At 39.0% G+C, this 18,146-nt stretch overlaps 1 long non-coding RNA gene across 1 annotated transcript; it reads left to right on the forward strand.

The window, feature by feature from the left end:
* The first annotated feature begins 1,324 nt into the window (after positions 1-1,324).
* Positions 1,325-11,714, forward strand: LOC145657560 (uncharacterized). The gene is made up of 4 exons (XR_014123362.1): positions 1,325-1,407; positions 1,699-1,807; positions 8,941-9,073; positions 10,817-11,714. It is a non-coding gene; the product is annotated as an uncharacterized LOC145657560 (long non-coding RNA).
* The last annotated feature ends 6,432 nt before the right edge of the window (positions 11,715-18,146 follow it).

Below are 18,146 nucleotides of genomic sequence, written 5' to 3' on the forward strand. Positions count from 1 at the left end.
GCTTCATCAGTTTATGAAACTTAAACACTCTGAATATTTAAAGATTCTCTAAGATTCTGTAATGTTTCAAAACATTTGGTCATTACGGGCAACTATTCAAGAAAATCAAGTACATATTTTCACTTAGGAACATAACACTGTATTCAAATGATTATTTTCAGGAGTTCTAATAACCTTGTAATTACAACTAATTATTTTAAAAATGTCATCAAAATTATTATTTTTAAAACATTTTTTTTAAATCAAGACCTTTTGACTGTATGTTACTGCAACCTGTTGATCAAAGGGGTTCCGGTAAGACTTTTCTGAGTTATATCACTGAAACTCTATCATAGTTTGTCTGAATTTGACTACAATGGAAATATCTATTCAATCTATTTTAACATTCAGAGGAAAACTACAAAGTTTGAGACTTAATCACTGGGAGGTTCTACAAGGCAGAGTTACCTATTTTGCATATAATCTTGTACAAAACAATGTATAAAACAAATTTTTGAGACATACATGTAATAATAGATTGATATTGAAACCTGAGAACCAGGTATAACAGCTGCAATATTTTAGCAACTATATACGATAGAATATTGCATGAATTTAGAGGTCTGTTAGAAGTCACTAAGCATGGTCTGGCTACACACTATACTTAAGTGTAATTGCACTTAAGAATGCTGATCTAATAGGTTACCAAAGAATTTAATGAGTTTTTTGTATTGTAATTATTACCTCTGAATCACTCAGTAAGATAATTGCCTAACAAAAATATACTAATCAATGTTTTTTTTTGTTGGACTATTATTGGTTTAGTCATAACAATATTCTGAAGTTAACACGAATGTAAATAATGTTCATTCCCTGTCACATTTACCCTTCTTGAAAATTCAACTGTTTGCATAGTGGAAATAAAACCAGTTTGTCCATACATACTTAAGCTTGATAACATGCACTGTTATTCTCAAATGGTGTATTTGTTAATGATGACATTGGTGCATTGGTCTTTCCTTAAAATGTGGAAGATGGTTTGGAATGAAGATTATGTTTAGTTTTGTTGTGGATACAGTTTTTATAGCTAGCTAATATTTTTAAAATTACATTTTGGGTTTTATGGGTTTGAATGAAAAACACTTTTCCAGTTTGTTAGTTTGAAGTATAATATCCCTTTTTGTGAAACGTGGGTTGCAACATAATATAAAAGCCATGCTAAAAATAACATTAAATATAATAAAATCATATGGTAAACCATTAAACTTTTTAAAGTTTCATTGGTAGGAGTAGGCGAGGCATAGCTATGAGGTGTGACGAGAAACAAGAGACATTTCAGTATAAAGAGCCATCTTCTGAGTATGGTTTCAGTTTGTGTTTAAGGTGCCTGATATTTGCTGAACCATTCTGGACTTTAGTGATATTGCAGTAAGTACATTTGGTTTTATTAAAATTAAAACAAGACAATACCTGCTGTTGAACTACACTTTAAAACAACTGGAAATTTCTGCCCTAAAATATTGTGTTACAACTACAAATACTATTGGAAAGAACCAAATTTAAAAACAGAATGACATTTTCAGAAATAACCTAATTTTTGGCTGTGGCAATTGTGATAAGCAATGTAAATTTACAGCCTTTGGTAGATGCTCTTATCCTGAGCAATTTTTCAAAGTGCTTTGACTGCTTGAAAATAATTTACTTTTGTAATGTTGCGAGGCAAGGCCGGATGCAGAGACAAGCTGTGGTTCAGATGACACAGACAATTGTTAACACAATACTGAAAGCAGGAAGAACGACACTCAAACTCAGCAAGCAGTTAAACACGGTATGCACATACAACACTAGAACTAACATGGGTGTGTGTGTGTGTGTGTGTGTGTGTGTACTTTGCACTGTTGTAAGAGATGTAGAGATATTCAAAATTGTACTGAAGTACACAAGGTTTCCAGTCAGAAACATGTACTTTTTGAAATATAAATGGGTTACCCCTCCAACTATTTCAGAAGCACTTTGCTTGCACAGCTGATGAAGGACCTCTTTCTGAAATGTCCTGTTTCTCTATATATATACTGTGACACGGGGGCAGGGAGGGAGTGAGATGCAAGTGTTGTGAAGGGGTTTCTTTATTCTTTATTTCTTTTATTGTTCTATAAGCGAACAAAAGCAGCACAGCATCGAGTGTACAAAAAGAAAAGACTAACAAGCAAGTGGAAGCTGGCAGTAAAAACTCAGAAAACAAAGAGCAAAGTTTATTAGTTCTCAGTCTGAGGGCATCTCAGTTACACACACACACACAAGCGTCTGTAAGGGAGAGGCAACCTCCCCTTTTCTCAGTGCACTTTTATACTGGTATCTTATCGCACTACAGCTTTAGCAGGTGCACCACTCCCTGGATGGGGAGCAGGAACAACCCCATATAAGGAGTTGTTTTCCTCTTCTGTTGCTCTCTTTATCTAGCAACAGTGTGAGTGTTCTCTTTGCTTTGAAGCTCTGTGAGGTCGGCTGTTAGGGTAACAGTATTAGTTTCAAGAGAAAGGGAAGTGGATGTTTTGGATATTAGAAGTTGTGATGGGTTTCTGCGCTGCTGCGGCTTTGGCTACAGTGTCTGCTCCTTCATTTCCTAGAGAAACTGAGTCGCTGCGTGACGTGTGAGTGTTCAGAAGGGCTGCAATCAGGTTATGGTGTGTAATGCGTTTACCTGATGAGGTTAAAATCTTCTATGTTTCCACAGTGTGCCAAAATTGTAGAGTACCCCAAAGGCATATTTACTTTCTGAGTAGATTGTCACTGTCTTCCTTTCTGCTATTTTACATGCCTTCTGCTGCTTGTGCTTATAAATGTTATGGCAATGTATCTGCCAGGAGAGTTTCAATTTGATTCACTGCTGCAAACCCTGCGCAGTTCTTCTCTGACTCAGCATCTCTGAATGCTGATCCATCCACAAACAGTTCCATAATGGGCTTGCACAGTGGTGTCTCCTCGGGATCCAACCTAGGAGAGCAAACCTCTAGACAATCATGTTGTTCATGCACAATCAGGCAGGATTAAGCACTGTGCATCGTTTCATGGTTACATTCGGCATTTCTAATAAAACTGAGTGATGTTTCTGTTCTAGCAGCAATTGTGCAAATGTATGAGGAACTAACAAAGTCAGTTGACTGTAACCTACAATGTCACATGAGGCAGTCACAGCTTTTGCCACAGCCGCCACTGCTCTGAGACAAAGGGTAAGTCCCTGAGTCACAGGGTCGAGTTTTGCTGAGAAGTAACCCATAGTCTCAATTTACCACCAACTAAGTGCGCTGTGCGCCTGTAGACCCTTCCCATATGCTATTGCATTTAGGGGTGCCTTGAGGATTGAATACGCTGCAGAAAGAGCACATTCTCAGAAAATACATTAGTTGTTTCTTGTTGTAGGGCTTTGTTATTTTCTGAATTGCTTCAATCCTATGTGGATAAAACCTTTTTCTCAGTTCTAAAACTAAATGAAACTACAATTTCTTCCAACTAGCTTTGTGACCTTCTTTTGCTAGATGATCTAAGAGTTTTATAGTATCTTGTCTACACTGATCTTCAGTGAGAACTCCCAGGAGACAGTCATCTACATATAGAAAGTACAGAGGAGTACAGAACCTGGGAACAGTTGCAGTGTCTCCAAGCAGTTTTGCAATGACCCATTATATATAGTTGGATATTCACAATATCCCTGACAGAGCCGTGTTAAGGTATATGGCTTCCCCTTAAACTCAAATGCAAACCAATATTGGCTGTCTGGGTGGACTGGGATGCTGAAGAAGGTGTTGGCTAAGTCTACTACTGAAAACCATTTACAGTTCAGTGGGATCTGTGACAGTATTGTGTATGGGTTTGGAACGTTTCAGGCTCTGGCCATCACTGCCTCATTAACTGCCCTAAGATCTTGTACAAACTTCCATACTTCTGGCTCCGCTTGGGCCCTAAGCTATTTTACTGGGATATTTGTGTTCTATCTGAGGAGTTTTCACAGGGCACTATCACCCCTGTTTTAAAAGTTCCTCAAACACTGGTGTGATACCATTTATAGCTTCTGGTTTTATGGGATATTGATCATTGCACAGCCTATGGTCTGATTTAGGAGTTATTTGTACAGGGGCAAAGTTCATGATTAATCCTACATCAGTTTTGCCCTTTGCCCATAACCTTTCATGTGCGCCTTGCAGTTCTTCCTCAAAGCTAACTTTTGTGAAACATCCCTCTGCATTTTCACCCTCCTTTGGTGCTAATTCTAAGATGCTTTTTCATTAGGTCACCCAGTTTAATCCCATGCAAAACATTCTCATGTCCGGATTATATTTTACACCCGGGTCGGATGTGTTCAACCAGTTACTCTGTAACCCGGCTCTTTTTACTCACAGGCCCAGTGTCTCCCACCCACTCCCTTTGAAAGGCATGACTCCCCTTTTCATTATCAGTTCTTGATAAATTGACCTCAACCACACATCTGTGCATCCCAGAAAAACTTCTCTGTTTTGCTCCCTTACTTAAACCACACTTCCTCATAACTTCCATCGAGTCCCTCTCTGTGTACATGAGCAGTGCAGTGCAAATTGTTGTGAGACATATATGTGCCTGCGGGGTTAATGAGTGAGCATGCCATTTCCAATAGCTTTTGGTTCACTCCATCAACAGTGAGCGTACACAGTTTCCATACAGTATGGGTTCTGTGCTGAGTTTGATGGCTTGAACAGCAATATGATCACATTGAATTGTTAACCCTGGTTCAACAATAATCTAGTTTACTAATCAGAGTGATACCCAGTTTACACATTAGATCTCTGTCCATTAAATTTATAGGACAAACCTCTGACACTACAAATGAGAATTTGAATTTGTATCCATTATCAGCAGTACAATTTATTTTAGCTGAAAACTCCTGTCACTGACACACCAGATGCCCCCACTGAGTGTTGTGACGGTGGCGGTTCAGAGGAAGTGAGAGGCAAGGTTGCTCCAAAGTGCTCTTTATTTTCCATTGTCAGAACGTGAAGATAACACTGCAAATGGTATACACTACAAGGATACAGTAGTCCTTGTAGCAACGTGAACGATAGGAGTAAGTAGTCCGACGTGCCACTAATGTGCAGCGCTCTCTCTCGGAACCTGTGGGTTTAAATAGAGAGAACGAACAAGGAACAGGTGAAGGTGATTAATAGGCAGGAGACTGGGATCGAGGCAGGTATTTAATGAAATGCCTAGCAGGAGTGAGCATGTCCCTCCCTCTGGCTACCCAGCCAACCGTGACAGAACCCCCCGAAGACCCCGCTAGCCTGCCAGAGCACGGCCAACGCAGAGCAGGCTTTTGTAAGTGTTCCCTATGGAAGGAGGTGGTGAGGTCAATGTCTAATATTTGGGAGGCCAGTATCCAGCTGCGCTCCTCCGGGCCATATCCTTCCCAGTCCACCAGATACTGCAACCCGTTACCCCACCTCTGGGAGTCAAGCAGTCTTCTTACCTTATAAGCTGGTCCCCTGTGGAGGTGGGGTAACCGAGCGACCAGAGTCTTCTGCGAGGGGGCCTTCTGCCACAGGCTTTAGGGCGGATACATGAAAGGTCCTGGACGCCCGGCTGTTACTGGGCAGGCCTACCCAATAGGTGACCTCGTTGATCCGCTTGGTGATGGTGTAAGGACCTTCATATCTAGCTCCCAGCTTGCCCATAGAACCTGTGCGACCGTCCTTCGTTGCCACCCGCACCTTTTGTCCTGGATCATATGAGGGGGTCTCTCCATGTTTCCTGCCAGCTTTCTTCTTGTAGCTTAGCTGCTGATGCGTTTCCTCCTAGACCTGTTTGCTGCGCCGACACCAATCCTCTACCGCTGATTGGTCGGACACAGGGGTGTTCCAGGGGGAGAGCGATGGTATCCTAAAATGCACTCAAATGGTTTTAAACCAGTCCCTGTGTGATGCAGCAAATTCTGTGCATACTCAGCCCAGGAAAGGTAAGTGCTCCAGGTTTCGGGGTGTCTTTGACAGTAAAGCCACAAGAAATTATCTAATTCCTGATTTGCCCTCTCTACCTGACCATTAGCTTGAGGGTGGTAGCCAGACATCAGGCTGACTGTAATGCTAAGTTTCCCAAGTAGTTCCCTTCTAGTTACCCTTCTTGCTTGTCCCCTTAGTAGGTCAGTGAGAGGTATAGCCATCATTCTGAAGGACTTAATAAATCTCCTGTAAACATTTGCGAATCCAAGGAACCGCTGTAACTCCTTACGAGTCTGCGGTCTTGGCCAGGCCATCACGGCCTCCACCTTGCCGGATTGCATACGTACACTGCCCTCCTGAATGACGTAACCTAAGAAAGTTACCTCTCTGTGGTGGAATTCACACTTCTCTGCCTTACAGTAGAGGGAGTTGTGCAATAGGGTATGGAGAACGGTCCTTACATCTTGCACATGTTGGTCCCAGGAGGAGGAATAGATCAGGATGTCATCGATATAAGCAACAACGGATCTACCCAAGAACTCCCTTAAGACCTCGCTGATATACGCTTGGAAGATAGAGGGAGCCGTGGCCAGGCCATACGGCAGTACTAAATATTCGTAATGCCCTGATGATGTGCTGAAGGCAGTTTTCCATTCATCACTCTCTCTAATCCTTATGAGGTTGTATGCACTGTGTAGGTCTAATACCTGGCTCCCCATAACTGTTCAAGCGCCGCTGGGACCAACAGCAGGGGATAGTGGTACTGCACAAGCAGCTAGTTAAGCCCTCTGTAGTCCAGACATGGTCTTATGCCACCGTCCTTCTTTTTTTACAAAAAACACACTAGCAGAGGCTGGTGACTTAGAGGGATGGAGGTATCCTTGCCTGAGGTCCTCTGTTATGTATTGCTCCATAGTCCTCTTCTCCTCCTAGGAGAGAGGACATATTCTGCACCTGGGAGGAACTGATCCCTCCTTGAGGGTGACAGCGCAGTTCCACTCACGATGAGGGGGAAGTTGCATGGCTTTGGTGGGGCTGAATGCCTGCATCAGATCTCGATACTCGATACAGCTGGGGTTAGCTGAAGCATTTCCTCATTGCAAAGCATAGAAAACTGTGACTCACTCGACCCTTCTGGATTCTCCACTGCTGGAATTCCCCCTCCCCCCCATCAGTTGCCTCCTTTGACCTTTGCTGGAGTGCTTTTCTCTGTCTGGGCATTCCCTAGCCCAGTGCCCAGATTTCTTGCAGATGAAACATTTGTCATGATCTGGGTCTACTCTTCCTTGGCTACATCCAAAAACACTTCCTCTTCCCTGACCTCAGCTTCGTTTTCTACCCTTGTGGTCCATAGTCATTTGAAGCATTGCCAATTGGGCCTTATGCATCTCATCCTTACGTTTGCAAGTTTTCTTCTGTTTTTCAGTGTGTACTGTGTGTTGTCCTATCAGACGCAGTTTTCCAGTATCCCACATGACACATTTGTCCTTTAACTTCTGAGCAATGTCCTCATGCATTCCATTTAGGAAGCTATTCCTCAGGTGTGCCTCATATTGTCCCTCCTTCAGGCTGTCTGGTTTGCCTAGTCCACTATGTGCATTATGTACATCCATTAGGCATGCTAAATACTGAGAAATAGTCTCTCCCTCCTGTTGTTTGCACATGGCTATTTTGGTCATATCCATTCTCACAGGTAATGCCATTTTGATGACATCACACAGTCATTGTACAAATGCAGTGTAGGGGTCATTGGCTGCATCATGCCAGTCTGGTTTTGTCATGTGGAAATTCCTCTGAGGTCAGTCCACTCGAACTATGCCAATGTCTACTCCTAGATTCTTGCCCAGTATTCATCTCAGTTCATGTGCCATGGAGCGGAACTCTTCACACAGTTGCTTTAGTTAGTTCAGCTGCGAACTTCTCACTGCCCACCTGGGATCGGATGTCTGTTTCATGATGTCCTCTATGTCCGATGCAGTCCAAGGCAGATGGACCAGGATTGCATCTCCTTCTGTTCCTGCCACTTCAACCATTGGCAGCTGAAAGATGCCCCTCAAGGAGGGACATCCAGAATGGTCTACTTGGCCATGTTCACTGTCATCATCAGGATGCTGGTTTTGTAGCGCAGTCTTCAAGCATGTTCAGTTGGACACGGGGGTTGTGCCAATATCGTCATATACAGGTGTTGGATCTGGGACTCCTGGAGGGGGCTGATGGCTACCGTGGTCTGGTGGGCCTGTGGTTTGGGATTCCTACGGGGACATCCATCCAGGTCTGCATCTGTAATTGTAATTGTAACTTGGCACACTGCAAACTGGTGTAATTATTTTGTTTTTTGGTTGGCTTTGATCACATCTCACGTGCCCTTGCCACAGTGACCCACATGTAATAAGCCTTCCAGTTTACCATCTTTTTCCCTTTTCCGTCTTCCGTCTTCCGTCTTACACTTCAGTATTTCCAACTGTCTTATTGGAAAGCTGCCCTTGTCTGAGAAGTCAGATCTATTTACCCATAGGTCAAACTGGTCTAATGATAACTAGACTATAATTTTTAAACATGAACATTACATTTTGGTAATGGCATTGTTCTAAGGATAGCTTTTCTTGTTTGCTCTTATTATTACCCACTCTGCCTCTGATTAGATCATCATTAGACTGTGGAGGCCATTTGAGTACAGTGAACTCAGTTATGTTCAAGAAAACAGTTTGAGATGATTGGAACCTTGTGAAATGGCATGTTATCCTAACTGGAAGTAGCGATCTGAAGATGATTACATTATAGTCATAAAAGGTTGGACATGGTAAGCAACAATACTCAGGCAGGCTGTGGCATTTAAATTATGCTCAGTTGGTATTAAGGGGCCCAAAGGGCCAAGAAAATAACTTCCACACTAATGCACCACCATCACCAGCCTAAACCATTGACGCAAGGTAGAATGGATCCATGCTTTAATGTTGATAATGCCAAATTCTGACTGTACCATCAAATGTCACTGCAGAAATCAAGACTCATCAGACCAGACCATCTTATGCTGTCCAATTTTTGTGAGCCCATTGAATTGTAGCCTGTTCTTCGCTGACAGGAGTGGCATCCAGTCTCGTCTTCTGCTGCTGTAGCCCATCTGCTTCAAGGTTCAACGTGTTTTTCATTGTGTCCCTTCTGCATACCTCAGTTGTAACAAGTGGTTAAGTTACTGTTGTCTTTCTATTAGGTTGAACCAGTTGGCCATTCTCCTCTTACCTCCTGCATCAACAAAGCTTTTTTTGCTTTGCTGAATTGCCACTCACTGGATATTTTCTTTTTTTTTTAACCATTCTCTGTAAACCTTGGAGATGGTTGTGCATGAAAATGCTGGTAGATTATCAGTTTCTGTATTACATAGGCCTGTAATACAATATGACTGACTGATTAAATATTAATGAGCAGTTGATCAGGTGTACCTAATAAAGTGACCAGTGCATGTACATATACATTTTATACTACAATATATATATATATATATATATATATATATATATATATATATATATATATAGTGGGGAAAATAATTATTTGATCCCCTGCTGATTTTGTAAGTTTACCCACTTGAAAAGACATGAAAGGTCTATAATTTTCATGGTAGGTTTATTTTAACAGTGAGATACAGAATATCAACAAAATAATTTAAAAAATCATTAAATAAAGGTTCTAAATTAATTTGTATTTGATTATGTGAAAAAGTATCTGATCCCCTACCAACCAGCAAGAAATCTAACCCCCACAGGCCGGTTATGTGTCTCTTCCATTCAAACCTCTCAACCACCATGAGCAAGACCAAAGAGCTGTCAAAGGACATCAGGGACAAGATTGTAGACCTGCATAAGGCTAGAATGGGCTACAAGAACATCAGCAAGAAGCTTGGTGAGAAAGAAATCACTGTTGGCATGATAATTCAAAATTGGAAGAAATACAATATAACAGTCAATCTCTCTCACTCTGGAACTCCATGAACTCACCTTGTGGGGTAAGGATGATTCTGAGAAAGGTTTGGTGTCAGCCTAGAATTACACGGGAGGATCTTGTTAATGATCTTGAGGGAGCTGGGATCACAGTCACCAAGAAAACCATTAGTAACACACTTCATCGTAATTGATTGAGATCCTGCAGTGCCCGCAAAGGCCTGTCTAAAGTTTGCCAATGAACACCTGAAAGATTCAGAGAAGGCTTGAGAAAATGTGATGTGGTCAGATGAGACCAAATGAATGAGAATGATACCAAATGAATGAGAACCTCCTGGCCTCAGCCAGACCACTGAAGATGGGTCATGGATGACAATGACGGAAAACATATGGCCAAGGCAACAAAGAAGTGGCTTAAGAAGAAGTACATTAAGATTCTGGAGTGGCCTAACCTGGATTAAGGTCCCTGGACCTTAATCCAATAGAAAATCTGTGGAGGGAGCTCAAACTGCAACCTTCAGGATTTGGAGAGTGTCTGTAAAGAGGAATGGGCCAAAATCCCCCCTAAACGTACACAAACCTGGGGACCAACTACAAGAAATGTCTGACCTCTGTGCTTGCCGACAAAGGTTTCTCCACCAAGTACTGTCACGTTTTGCTTGAGGATCAAATACTTATTTCACTTAATCAAATACAAATTAATTTATAACCTTTATTTAATGTTTTATTTTGGATTTCTTTCTTGATATTTTGTCTCTCTCTGTTAAAATAAACCTACCATGAAAATTATAGACTGTTCATGTCTTTCTAAGGGCATAAACTTACAAAATCAGCAGGCGATCAAATCAATATTTTCCCCACTGTATATATACACATGTATAAGTTATATCAGAAATATGTATGTACCAAGTATGTATCTATGTATCTATGTTTTAGGTTGGGTGCAGTATGAATCCTTATTGTCCACTGCAGCCAGGTGCATGGGGAAATCCTTGCAACAACATGACCTACCCAGTCCCACCACCATGCGCATATGTCTACCCACCGATGGGCCCACATTCTATTCAAGGATGGAATAGACAAGGTCAAATGTTCCTTAATAACCATCATGGTCATGGTCACTGGCATGTTCGCGGATGCGGGTTTTGCCATGGCCATGGTTGTGGGCGTGGCAACCGTGGACATGGCAAATTTTGGTAGAAGAAGCAAAGACTGAGCAAGGCCACAGATATTTAAACATCTCTGAAGCTACAATATGGTATCTGGTAGCATTTTGAAGGAAACTCCCATTGTGATTCAGAATAGATAAAGACACTCCACACATGAAGTCCACACATAATGAATTGATGGTTAAGGTGTGTTACCATGAAGTTGGATTTTTTATTCTATGTAAACTTTTTATTCTTTGTAAATGTATATATAGATTGCATGGATAATTATTAGAACCTTTATCAAAGATTATTAAAACATCAGTTAACAATAGTTAAACATGACGGGTAATAATCTCTATAATAAACATAGGGAGGATGCCTGTTTATTATTATTATTTATACATTACCAGACACTTTATATTTTATCATATTGTAGTGTATAATACTGCAATATCATATATGGACTGAATACTTGCACACTTACTCAACTGTATTTCTTATTGCATTTCTTTTCATTACTTTTCCTTCATAGCACTCTAGTAAGGAAGCTTGTTTGCTTGCTGTACAATGAAAATAAAGATTCTTTTCTATTCTATTATAAATATTTGAATGTAAACATGTATATATCACTAGTACATGCAATAAAGTGTTATCCTTATGTGTAAAAATAAAATTTTTTTTAAATCATCAACAAGAATTGTTTCTGTATTTGCATGGTTTCCTATTTTACTGCAGTGGATTTTTCCATCATGAGCTCTAAATTGACCAATTGAGAGAGGTATAGTGGTTGTCCTAAATGAATCACAATAAATATGACATACATAAAGAGAACAAACAAAAAGATAAACAAACAAATAAATAGCCCAAAAGTTCCGAACAAAAAAACGCAGTATTTGATAGCATGTAGAGATCACCAGGTTTTCAATAGATAACATATCAATATTAATAAGCTAACTGAAAGGAAGTCCATAATAATCTTAAACAGTTTGAAGCATCTGGAGTTGTTGTATGCCAAGGGAGGTTTTTTTCTGACCAAAACTGAATTTTCTGTTCACATTAGAGGTATATTTTTTTTCTGAGGAGGGCAGCTTACAAAAAAGAGTTGTCTATTCAATGTTCAGTGTCTCCTATGACTACTGTTCACTGAAGCTGACACTCCCATTAGAGCACTTCTGTAACCACTATCATTTTATCCTGAAATATAAATTTGAAGACAAGTTGGGTCAACAAACCCAGAAACCTTCCCTTCAAAGAAATCTTCAATATGTTTAAATCTGCTTCATTTTTTTTCCAATATTTTTTTCCCTAAACTTTCACTCTAAATATTTTTTGTCCTCTTTCCAAATTGTTCGTATAAACACCTAGAGATATCTGAACATTTTAGATGAACAGGAAAGAGAACCAAGGCAACTTGTCTTAAAATTAAATCAGGGTTTAAAAGTATTTTATTTACAGAATCACTTTAGTGGGCAGATTAAAAACATATTTTGGCCCAGCCCTTCAGGGAGTCAGTTGCAAACATATTACAATTTGAGCATTATATATTGCTTTTACAATATTATATAGTTTGTCACATCAACACACAGAGATTCTGCCATCTGCACTCAGAGGTCTCTATCTCCCTATCATTGACCATATTACAAGGTCTGGCTTTAACTCTCAAGAAGTGCAAGTGCACAGTGAATTGTTATTCAGACTAGACTCCACTCTAGTCTTCCACTGTTACTGAATTCCGGTCCTTATACAGGAGGCGCTATAAGTATACCATCTTGGGGAAAATTCTGCTTGGCCATCTTAAATATGTACAGTTTGGATGTAATGAACACACTCTTTCCAAAGATGTGGTACACACACATTTCAGTACAGGCCATCATTTTTGATGATTTCCCACATTTTTAAATGAATGTATTCCATTTCAAGTCTGTGTTATCAATCAGGCTGTTTCCACTGTGGTATCACTGCAGATAGGTGTACCTTCCAATGAGCTACTGTTATGCTGTCACACTTTCTGCCCAAGAAGACTTGCTAGTGTATAGCCTGAGGCAGGCACAATACAAACTTAAACCAATAGAGGGAGTCCAAGAATAAAACGCATCCTTTAAGTGAGGCTTGTAACGTCTGTTAATGTTGGGTGTGCTGGGGTCCTGCCAGACTTCTTTGATATATACTTTTATGCCCATATTAAATAGTTATAAATAAGATGGTTACACACAGAATAGGAAAAAATATATAAGGTATTTTTTGTAGAAAAATCTTTAGATTAGAAATCTAACCAAACATTTCATTGAAACATTGATTTCAATTGAAACACATGGAAGGTTTACATATTAAGGTAAACACTTATTTATGCTTTCTCAGGGATTGTTAGAATATCATTTGGTTCCTGTTCAGACATGCATGTTGTTTTATCATTACTGGATTATAGATTTCTGCATTTACGTTAGTTAGCATTGTTTTATACTGCATGGATGTATGTATGTTTTACAATGTATGTTATTTATTTATAGGAGTTGTATGTCCAGAACTATTCATCTATTAATTTGCCAGCTCAAAGGAACAGCATTGCATCCTGTGATATGTACACTGTTGCCTACAGTAAGTGTATATTTTTGTTTGTATCTTTTTTATTCTTTATGGTCAGCAAATTGTGCCATCTGATCTCTGCTATGCCTGATATGAGATGAAAAAATGCACAGAGAGACAGAAATATAAGACAAAACAGCTCAGAGCAAAAAGGAAAAAAAGCACACAATAAGATAAATGTTAAATATAGTTAATTTTGTTTGTCTGAAATGAAGTAAATGGCATATTAGGTAATCTAAACGTCTTAAAATGGTTGGTTTTGAAGAACACCTGAAATAAACATATGGATAGTCATTTATTGATTGAAACACAGGGAATTTGATCTTATTACTGGTTTGAGAGAACTCTGTAGGGATAGAACTTTGGTTATTGACCAATTCACATAACTTAAATAACGCGGAAACCGCTTTTCCTCACTTGAGATTAAGGAAGTGAATGCACTATTGATACTTGTTGTTTAGCTAGCTATCATTAAAGGTGATATTAGTTTTGGAACTTTTGCCATGGGAGGCAGGTGAACCGTTGCCAACACCAGGAGATGGTAGACAGGTCAGGGAGTTGGAAGCGCATGTTACAATCGAAAAAAATAGAAGTGATATGTGAAAGAAAACAAACTGCATTATTACTGGTAGCCAGAATTAATTAATTGAGCCCAGGATATTCCTGGGAATTGCCTAAACAGAAAGCCGTGAAGATGAAGAAAATAGTAGCAGTTTTAAATTGGAATCAGATGGCTGTTTTTAACCCTAGAAATTTGCAGAGATAAACAGCTTCAGGAACATAGAGATTGGGAATATGGGGATAAAGTTGAATGGCAAACCAGAGACTTAGTTTTACAGTGTATAAGGATATTAGTGTGTATAGATGTAGTTCTGTAATACATGTTTTTAGTAAAGAGGAAAATTGTGGACACAAAGGAAAGTAATTGTTTGGGGGTGAATGTTGTTTAGTAGATAAGATAACATAGTAGGGGGTGATCCGCTGTATTACATTTTAACATCAGATATAAATTCAGAAGCAGATGTAATATGTAGTTTTAGAGATGGAAATTGCGAGTACAACATGTTAAGATTACTTCAAATATGTTCCTGTTAATTAGAGATGGACATTGCTTTAATGTAAAAAGGTAGAAAATGAATTTCCATAGCAAAATACTGTCCCTGATATGTTAGATATAAAATTGCAATTTCTTACACCCGAACAGCTAAGTATCTGAGTTCCAAAGGAGGATGGCTATTAATTCAGGAAATTATGTAAATGGTTTTTATTTGAGAAAAATGGAAAAAGCAGAGTATGGCTATTGGAAATTTAATGTTATGAAATACTCAAAAATAATAATAATAATATTTGAAATGATGAACATCGTTTAAGATAATAACAATTAATAAAATGTGAAGTGAAAAATGCATGGGTACTAATATTGTATTTTAGCAGGCTACTACCATAGAAGTGAACTACGGAAGGGAGAGAAGAGTTAGAGTTCTAACAGTAGGAAAGAAGTGCAGTCAGGGGAGAGAAAGTGAGCTCCTTTGCACACACCTACATGACTCCTCCCAGCTGAGGAATAGGGATTGTCTTACATTCACACACATACAGCCCCTCACAACTGACAGAAGGGGTAGTCATATACACACACACAGTCCCACCCAACTGGCAGAGAGGAACAGCAACACATAATAGATACTAGACATGATAGTAGTAATTATTTCATTTTATTGACTTATTTTTGTTTTATTTTTATTTTATTCCATTCCATTTATTTTTATCATTCCACCCCATCATTTCATCAAATAAGATGCATTATGTGAAATAAATCAGTAATGCATAAAATAAAAGAGACAACACCCCTTAGCTTAATATTATCAGAGGGAATAGGGACTAAGAAGGAATTGAAAAGACTTATGAAGAAATGGCTAGCAAAATGACTAGCAAGAAAGAAAAGAAATGGCCAATGAGAGAATCCTTTGATGTAGAATTATGTCAAATAATAAGAAATATTGAAAAACAACAAAAAATTAGAACAAGAGCTCAACTAGTTGAACAACAGCGTGAATTAACAGTACTCCAAGATTTTGAAAAACACATAAAGCAATGGAAAGAGAAAGAATAAAAGCAGAAGAGTGAAGCAGAGGATAAATGTGAACAACATTTACAACTACAGAATGCCCCAAAACAAGAAGCCACATCAAAACTATATCCATAACTCACTACAAGAGAATGGACTGAATCAAAAGTACAGATGGATGGGAAAGTGAAGATACCGACTACTGCTGAAGAATGGAATAGAGGATTGCTAAGAGAAGGAATTCTAACACCAGACTCAACAAGAAGTGGACCACCTTCCTTGTTTTGGGTAGTGTGGATATTCAGCTGGAAGTAAAAGAAATCCCTTTACAGATCCAAACTCAAGGCTTAACCCAAACAGTCTATTGACTATCTCAGAAGGTATGATAAGAGAAAAGGATCCACCAACCCTGTAAAAAACTCCATACTGGGAAAACAAATTAACATGAGAACTACAATCAGAATCAAGGATTGAGCCATGCAAAGAAGAAAAATGCCCATTTCACTGATGATTTGAAGGAGAGATAATAATAGAATCAGAAGAGCAAGCAAAACGAAGATATGATGTTGTATAGAAAGAGTTGAAAGAAATGGAAGAGCAAGTGAGGAGGAGACATGAAAGTATGTTGAAAGAGTTGGATAAAGTGAAAATTCACGATGAAGAACAAAGAGGACAAGAAGTTCAAAGACAGCATGGAAGAGAAAAAGAGCTTCGAGAATTCAGAGCATTCACAACAGAGATGACCAAGAAGATTGCAGGAAGGGAAGAGAAAAGGCAAAAGAAAGTTATGAAAGAAACTGAGGCCCGAATACAGGAAGAAGTCTTAATGGGCTTTAATGAAGAATACAGTGAAAGTGAAAGTGAATATGAACAACCACCTAGATGATCTGCAAGATTAGCACAGAAATATCAATTTATAAAGTGTCCACTATTATATAAAACACATAAACACACTTATGTGCCATGGTCATTTATGGGTTTAAAGGGACTAATTGAACAACTGCCAAACAAATAGTGGAGGTCAAAGATGGATTACAGCCTTTGAAGAATGCACAGCAGAGCATCAATTGGACCCTGGAGATATAAAAGCTTGTCACAGAAAGTTGGAAATGGAAGGCTGGAAAGCAATTTCTCAATGGCACACATGGAAAACTACATCAAGAATGGATGGGATGGTACTCTGTTCGACCCACACAGAAACAAGATGTGGGATGCTATCAGACAAGAATTCCTATTAAAGATGGATCCCAGTCAGCTATAAAACATGGAACTGAAGTCAGGAACTTGTTTCAATGAGAACATCAACAACTTTCAAAAAAAGTGGCTGGAGGAAACCGGGTCATCATGGAATCAAAATGAAACCAATCAGACTCTTTCAAATGTTGCTCAAGAAAAGCCTGCTGAAGAAGTGCTAGATGCATTGGAAGAAGCTATAGGTTTAACTGGACAAGAAAGAGAAGAAAAAAGAGGATGCAACAACTCAGGCTGTTATAATAGTTAAGCAACACTGAGACCCCAGTAGTGCTCTATCCAAGTGACAACTCAAGCTGCAGTAATAACTCAACCAGTCCCTAACACAAACAACAATCCACAGAATATACAAGCTGTACCAACTACAACTCCTATAATACCTCCAATTAATGTTTATGTGAATAGTGTAGGAAGAGGAAGAAGAAGAGGAAGAGGTAGAGGACGAGGAGGCAGCCTAAGTCCATGTATCCCTTGATGTATGGCCAGAACAAATGATTCGCCTGAAGGGTAGTCCTTTGTGCCTTGGTTTCGTATTCAGCAGTCTCATGAATGCAATGGATGGGTTTTCATACAGAGGAGCAGGGGGAAATGAGGCATGGGCATTATCAAGTGTTTATTTGGTTCGTTTATTTTTGCTTGTTTATGAGTGGTTATTTTGTTCATTTATTTTTGTTCACTTATTTTGTTCATTTATTTTTGATCATTTTTTGTTTGTTTATATACACATATTTTTCAAAAGCTTATGTTGTTCAGTTAAAAACCATCCATATGTTATGTAATTACAGAATAAGCAGAAACTGAAAGAGACCTCTCTTGACTTGTTAGAAGTTAAGACTGTAGTAGGCTTAACATTGAATAGATGTAATTTTAAGTATTCCTTTAAAAGTATTCATGTGGTATTTTCCTGACATTAATGTGCTGACACTACGAATAACAGGGATAAAATAAGAATAATTGTAGGTATATAATAGTGCAGCTACACACAATGGTTAAATTTGCCCTGAAGTATATTACACATGTTGGGATAAGTGTAATTATAGCAACCTTACATATATGCTCTGTATGTGACTAAACACTTAAAATGTTTGAAAAGAGTAGCAAAAAAAGAACAGTAGACTGGTTCATGACATTTACCCGACACTTTTATCCAAAGCGACTTACAAGTATGACTGAGTACAACTGTGACAATTGAGGGTTAAGGGCCTTGCTCAGGGGC

The sequence above is a fragment of the Electrophorus electricus genome, chromosome 4, assembly GCF_041902795.1.
Source record: "Electrophorus electricus isolate QZ-2024a chromosome 4, ASM4190279v1, whole genome shotgun sequence".
NCBI lineage: Eukaryota > Metazoa > Chordata > Actinopteri > Gymnotiformes > Gymnotidae > Electrophorus > Electrophorus electricus.